The 7,904-nt window shown below is 41.6% G+C and overlaps 1 protein-coding gene across 4 annotated transcripts in view; it reads left to right on the top strand.

Moving 5' to 3' along the window:
- The window catches only part of LOC126284284 (armadillo repeat-containing protein 2), a 168,381-nt gene that overhangs the window by 42,817 nt on the left and 117,660 nt on the right, over positions 1–7,904 (top strand). The gene's annotated exons all lie outside the window — the stretch shown is intronic.

The following is a 7,904-nucleotide window of genomic DNA, read 5'->3' as shown; positions in this document are numbered from 1 at the left end:
GGTCATATAGGTTCAATGAAGGTCATATAGGAAAATGTGTTCTTAGTTCTAGTAGGGCTTAACTAGGAATAGAGGATGGATATAGCAAAATACATTGTTAGATAAAAATTTGAAGGGGCATAAGGGGTCACCTATCATCACCAATAACTGTGATCTTTTAGGTAATTATCGCAGGTCGTTTAAAGGTTGAGTTATGTTTCATGGAAGTCCCTATTTGTGACTCAGATTTGGAAAGAGCAAAGATAGGTTTGAATTTTAAGCTTTAATTAACATGTTTATTGGCAAAAATAAATGCTTCACAACACATAAATGGTATTTTGACATTTGAAGACAAAAAACCATAGATCATTGATCTACAAGTTATTGAGCAAATCATCTTTCCTGTCATTCCTTAGTAAGCTTCATCCAATTTGTATCTAAGATTGTATTTTGCTGCATGCTTTTTTTGTTCCGAGTTAATCCCTACTGATTTGACCTTCATTTAATCTCATCATGACTGTGAATAACGTAGCATTTTATATGTAAAATTTGCCACATTTTTCAAATCTTAAATAAAGTATTAGGATTCTGATTTTATAAAAATCACTTTAACCTGCAAATCAACTTGAAAATGGTGTTCAATGTCATGACTGTTAATAGCAATGTGTGTTCCTCTTTGCCACCTACAACTTTTATCCTAAACATTTTTCTGTATCTCATATCTATCTTAAGTTACACTCATTACTGATTAAAACTGTTCACCCTGTATATATAACGACAATGTTATGGAAAGGATAGATAGCTGTTCACCATATAGTGGAGATACAAAGTCACAGACAGGCACAACAAAAGGACTGTCGAACAAGTAAGCTTTCAGCCACTAAGACATTCTTCAAATTACCCAAAACACACACATACACACACAAACGCAACACATACACACGACCATTGTCTCTGGCTGCCAAGGCCAGACTGGAAGAAGCTGCACATGACAGGAGAAGCAATCTGGGTGGTGGAGGGAAGGAGGAGGGGGAGGGATAGCAGGGGAGGGCTGGGGGATGGTAAAGTGCTGCCTGTGGGAGCATACAGGGGTGAGGCGGAGGGAGGCTACAGCAACCACTTGCAATGTTATGTTATGGAAAGGATAGATAGCTGTTCACCATATAGTGGAGATACAAAGTCACAGATAGGCACAACAAAAGGACTGTCAAACAAGTAAGCTTTCAGCCACTAAGACATTCTTCAAATTACCCAAAACACACACATACACACACAAACGCAACACATACACACGACCATTGTCTCTGGCTGCCGAGGCCAGACTGGAAGAAGCTGCACATGACGGGAGAAGCAATCTGGGTGGTGGAGGGAAGGAGGAGGGGGAGGGATAGCAGGGGAGGGCTAGGGGATGATAAAGTGCTGCTTGTGGGAGCATACAGGGGTGAGGCGGAGGGAGGCTACAGCAACCACTTGCAGTCGGGAGGTTAGATGGAGGGCAGGGGGGCAAGGCATGTGGTAAAGGAGAGAAGTAAAAGAGCTGTGGGTGTGTTGGTGGAATAGACGGATGTTTCCTGGCTGTGTAATGCTGGACTGGGAACATGGAGGGGATAGGTGGGTGAATGCTAATTACTCATGAAGGTTGAGTCCAGGAGGGTTACAGAAATGAAGGATACATTGCAGGGAGAGTTCCCACCTGCACAATTTTGAAAAGTTGGTGTTGGTGGGAAGGATCCAGGTTGTTCAGGCTGTGAAGCAGTCATTAAAATGAAAAACATTTTGTTGGGCAGCTTGCTCAGCAACTGAGTGGTCCAGCTGTTTCTTGGACATAGTTTGTGGTTGGTCATTTATGCAGACAGACAACTTGTTAGTTGTCATGCCCATGTAGAATGCACTGCAGTGGTTGCAGTTTAACCTGTAGATCAGTTGACTGGTTTCACAGGTATTCCTGCCTTTGATGGGATAGGTGATACTTGTGACCAGACTGGAGTAAGTGGTGGTGTGGAGGCTGCATGGGACAGGCCTTGTGGCTAGCCATGAGCCAGGGGACAAGGAATTGGTAGCAGAGGTTGTGTAGGAATTGCTGAGGATATTATGTAGCTTCAATGGACAGTAGAATACCACTGTGGGGGGGTTTTGAAGGACAGTGTGTAGGACATAACTCATTTTAGAGCATGACAAGAGGTGGTTGAAACACTGGTGGAGAATGTGATTCACTTGTTCCAGTCCTGATGGTCCTGAGTCAGGAAGGGAATGATCCTCTGTGGCAGGATGGTGGGACTTTGGGAGGAGGAGTGGGAGGGGGGGTGACTAGGGGGATAAGGCACAGGAGATCTGTTTCTGTACAAGTTTGGCAGTGTAATTATGTTCTGTGAAGGCCTGAGTGAGATCCTTGGTATATTTCGAGAGGGGCTGCCTGTCACAGGCATATGTCTGTATGGAAGGAAGGGGCTTCTTGGTATGGAATGGGTGGCAGCTGTGGAAGTGGAGGTATTGCTGGCGGTTGGCAGGTTTGATATAGGCTGAGGTCAGTAGCCATCTTCGAGGTGAAGGTCAACATCGAGGGGGGGGGGGGGGGGGGGTTGGAGGGAGGGAAGCTTGTTGTGTTGAGGAGGATCAGGTGAAGCAAATGAAGAAGATGATGTTGAGGTTCTGGAGGAACATGGATAGGTATTCCTCGCCCTTGATCACAAAGATGTCATCAGTGACTCTGAACTAGGTTAGGGATTTGATATTCTGGGTCGTCTGAAAGGATTCCTCTAGATGGCCTATGAATAGATTGACATAGAGTGGCGCCATGTGGTTGCCCATAGCCATAACATTTATTTGTTTGTAGGTGATGCCTTCAAAGAAGTAATAGTGGGTGAGCACATAGTTGAAGCAGGTTGTAGATTTGGAATCCTGCAGGCATTGGGAAAGGTAGTGTTCAGTAGCAGAAAGGCCGTGGTCATAGGGAATGTTAGTGTAGAGGGACATGTCATCAATATTGACATACAGGACACCATGTGGTAAAGGGAAAGGAACTGTAGAGAGTCAGTGAAGGAAATGATTGGTATCTTTTATGTAGGGTGGTAGGTTGCAGGTAGTGGGCTAAAATTGTGAATTTATGAAAGCAGAGATTCTCTCAGTAGGGGCACAGTAAGCAGCCACAACGGCGCATCCTGGGTGGTTGGGTTTATGGACTTTAGGAAGCATGTAGAAGGTAGGAGTGCAGGGAATGGAGGGATGATGAGAGACATAGACTCTAGAGGGAGGTTCTGGGATAGGACTAAGGATTTGAGATACTGAAGTGGGGTCTTTGTTGCTGGGTTTGTAGTTGGTTGAATCTGACAACTGCGGAGTCCTTCTGCAAGGTAATCCTTGTGGTTCAAAACAACAGCAGATAGGATTATAAGATCAGGATCAGTTTCTAGGTGGTGGTTGCAATTCTGTCTACAGATGTAAGATTATCTTGCAAGTTGAGGAATTTTGGGGATGATGGTGAGGAAAAATTTGATATTAAGAAATGCTCTGAAGTTAACAAGTGGACCAAAGTTAACAAAACAAATCATCCCATGTTAATTTTACAGAGTTTCTTAACATTGAATCTTGCCATACCATTGTTTCCACATCCCTCTACACTAACATTCCTATGCTCATGGCTTTGCTGCTATTCAACACTACCTTTCCCAAGGCCCAAAAAGCTACAGCCTCTGTCCTGGTCACCATGACCAACTATATCTTCACATACAGTTGCTTCTCCATTGAAGTCATCATCTACAAAAATTTGTGGTATGTCAATGGGCACCTGTATGTCACCAACCTATGCCAATCTATTCATGGGCCCTGAATATCAAACCCCTCACCTGGTTCAGGTTCACTAATGACATCTTTGTGATCTGGATCATATGTGACAACACCCTATCCACATTCCTCCAGAATGTCGACACCTATTCCCCCATTTTCTTCACCTGGTCCTCCTCAAACCAGCTAGCCAATTCCTCAATGACGACCTCCATCTCAAAGATGGCTACGTCAGTACATCCATTCATATTAAACCTACAAACCACCAGCAATACCTCTACTTTAACAGCTGCCACTGATGCTTTCACATACCATAATTACAACCCCAGCCTCGTAAAGAAACAGATTTTCGATGCATTATCTCTCCAGTCACCCCCCACAAAGTCTCACTATCCTGGCCACAAAGGAACATTCCCCTCCTGACTTGTACCAACCAGGACTGGAGCAACTCAGTCACATTCTCCACCAGAGTTTCAACCAGCTCTCGTTGTGCCTTGACATGATGATTGTCCTGCCCACTAACCTTCCAAATCCTCCCACAGTGGTATTCTCCCATCCACTGAAATTACGCAATATACTTATTCATCCCTACACAACTCCTGTGCAGGCCATGGTGGCCAAGCGGTTCTAGGCTCTTCAGTCCGGAGCCGTGCAACTGCTACGGTCGCAGGTTCGAATCCTGCCTTGGGCATGGATGTGTGTGATGTCCTTAGGTTGGTTAGGTTTAAGTAGTTCTAAGTTATCGGGAACTGATGACCTCTGATGTTAAGTCCCATATTGCTCAGAGCCATTTAAACCATTTGAACAACTCCTGCTCCCATTTCCTTGTCCCATGGCTCATATCCTTGTAGTAGACCTAGATGTAAGATCTGCCCCATACAGCCTCCCACCACCACATACTCCAGTTTGGTCACAAGCATCACCTATCTCATCAAAGGCCATTACCTGTGAAACCAGCTGTGTTCTATGTTGCCACGACAACCAACAAGCTGTCTGTCCAAATATTTGACCACCCACAAACTGTTTCCAAGAAACAGCTGACCACTCAGTTGCTGAGCATGCTACTCAACACAATGTTCTTCATTTTAATGACTGCTTCACAGCCTGCGCCATCTGAATCCTTCCTATCAACACCAGCTCTTCTGAATTGCACAGGTGGGAACTCTCCCTGCAATATATTCCATATATTCCCCATTCTTGTAACACTTGTGGTCTCAACCTTCATTAGTCATTGTCCTTCGCCCAACTACTTCCTCCCTGTTCCCACTCCAGCATTACACAGTCCTCTATTCCACTAACACAACCACAGCCATCTTACTTCCCTCCTTTTCCCACCTGCCCTGCGCCTAACCTCCTGATTGCACCTAGCTGCCCTACTCTCTCTCCACTTTGACCCTGTATGCTCCCAAAAGCAACACTTTACCATCCCCCAGCCCTATCCTGCTATCCCTCCCTCTCCTCCTTCCCCCCAACACCCAGATTGCTTCTCCCATCAGGGGGAGCTGCTCACAGTGTGGCCTTGTCAGCCATAAACGGTGGTCATGTGTTTGTGAGTAGCATTTGCATGAGTGTGTGTGCATGTGTATGTGACCTAATTTGGAAGAATGGCTTTGTGGCCCAAAGCTTGCTTGTTTGATAGTCTTTTCATTGTGTCTGTCTGCCACTCAACATTCCACTACATGGTGAGTAGCAATCTGTTCTCTCCATGATTGTAATGCACACACACACATACACACAATTTTGCTCCATGTTTAGACAATGGGACAAAATGTATGTGAAAATTATGTATGTGTACATGCATGTATTATGATGTTGAAAATAATAGTTAAAGTTTACAACTGTGCACTATACAGAATAGCCATATTACTAGGGATAGATATTAATTTTATTGTTTTCTAGAATAGTAAGCTGTAGAATGTCATTAATTACAGATGACAATTTTCAACATTCAGGCTGGAGATCAAGTTGTGCAGTTGGGTCAGTAAGTTGTCATAAGTGAAAATTCACACCAACATACAGATCAAGGATTATATGTTTTACCTGCATTTGAACAAATATTAGAAAAAACATTTCACTGGCAGGAAAGAGGAAATCAAATAATATTTTGCAAAGGAGACCAAGTAAGGCTCGAGGTACCAATACAAATGAAAAGCTTCTAGCCACTCTCTGACTTCATTAACATTCTCCTTTATTTTTAATGTTCCTTGTCCATAATTAGATGCACTTTTTCTATCACAATGACAGCTCCAACTTGTATAAATACTCCAAATGCCATATATCTACATCTGTCTTTTGTGAATCACAATAAAATGCATCAGAGGGGGGTTCCATTTGAATGTAAACTTTTACACCACAGATGTTTTGATTATTAAAATTTTCTGCCTTTTTAAAGTCTTGTTTGTATGGACTTTCTATGCAAATGTAGTGTTTCCATCTCTCCAGATGGAATTTTCACAAGGGGATCATGACTGATTCACTGCCCACAGTATCTTGCTGCGAATGTAGCTGGAGGACATATTAGTCAGCTTTGTTGTGGCTAAATGAGGCATTGAAACAACTAGATCAAATTTTCTCCTGCCCAAATTGCAGAGCCATTTAAAGCAATTTGTTTTATGTAGAGATTAATGGGGTAATGCGGAAAGTTCCTTAAGCCTAGTGATGGCAAATTTTTTTTAGAAAAATTTGAATAACAGACACTGAGAACTGCTGTTAGAAAGCTGAATACCTGGTTTTGTTATGTGGATGATAGATTTTTACTGTGGACACATAAAAAAGGAGCTATGTTTCTTTTCACTAATACTTGAATTACACTGAACTGAAACAATTCACCATGGTGGAGGAGTTAAAAGGAAGAGCATATTTTTGAATTTGTTAGTTTTCAAGAAAAGAGAAGGTAGCTAGGACATCAGTGTAAATCAAAAAGCAACATAACTAACTGTTACTCACTTTGGGATTCAAATTACAGTCTGTGACTGCCCTTTGTTAATCATGTGACTGACTATATAGGATAGAACTTTGAAAAACAGCCATCATTGTGGTACACAAAACCTAAAGTAAGATATACGTATGTTTAAAGTCAACCTAGATATCTGCCAGCCACTAGAAAGAAAGAAATTTACAGAATACATGTAGTTTTGTATGCAGTTGCATGTTGGTACTCCTAAGGGAATGGTGGAAAAGTAAAGAAACATGTATTAAGGCAATTCTTGAAGAAAAGAAACAGGCAGAGCAACTGCAAACATGAGTCTGCAAGATTCAGTTTTATAAGACCCAGGTTCTAGTAGCCATGAATAGATAACGTATAGACTGTACAGAGAGACAGTTAATATTACTAAACACAACAATAATTTGAACTGGAAAGAGGAAGATGGTTAAACTCCATAATATCTCTCTTACATTGTGAAGAAAAAGTGCAGCAACCTCAGACCGTCGGATGTTAGAGGTAGTGTTGGGAAAAAAATTAGCCTTTTGCTCTAAAATTTCAATAATATGCAATGGTACACACTGTCACAGATATAGCTTGCTATGAAATTTCAGTTCAGTCAGCAATGAGGACATGTGTGCAGAAATCAAATTCATGATCCTCTGAAAATATATTATCTGCAGACAAAGACAAAAAAATGGATTTACATAGATAATACATTTGCCCACTATTAAATAGCACAGAAAATTTTAATAATTATGCCATGGGATACTTTTTATTGTAACCTATATTTAATTAATCATAACGAGACATGGAGCTCGTAATATCTTAAGACTGTGAAAGTTCTTTTGTGACAAGGTTTGTAACATTTTTCTTATTATATACATAATCTATATCAAATGTTTTATCAAACAAAGAAATCATTGGATTTAGGCTTTCCTGCTGAGGTTGTTGCACAAAAAATTCACCAAATGAATGTCTGCAGAAACTTCGAGAAATTTTTCTAGGTGACTCTCCCATAGTAACCAGTTTCTATGTATGTGAGTCAATAGTGTAGTCTCTACAGTGTTACAGGAGAATGTTATATGCCAAAATTATTACGTAAATTAGCGGAATTTTCAACAACTGGGATGGTGTTGAAATTATTCTGCTAAATTCACTTAATACAGGCTAAGTATTTGATAGAGACAGTTGCGCAATGTTCCATCAGATTTTGTGAAGT

This window comes from Schistocerca gregaria, chromosome 8 (genome assembly GCF_023897955.1).
Source record: "Schistocerca gregaria isolate iqSchGreg1 chromosome 8, iqSchGreg1.2, whole genome shotgun sequence".
NCBI lineage: Eukaryota > Metazoa > Arthropoda > Insecta > Orthoptera > Acrididae > Schistocerca > Schistocerca gregaria.
The sequence above is the reverse complement of the archived record's forward strand: the minus strand, read 5'-3'. Positions and strand labels throughout refer to the sequence as shown.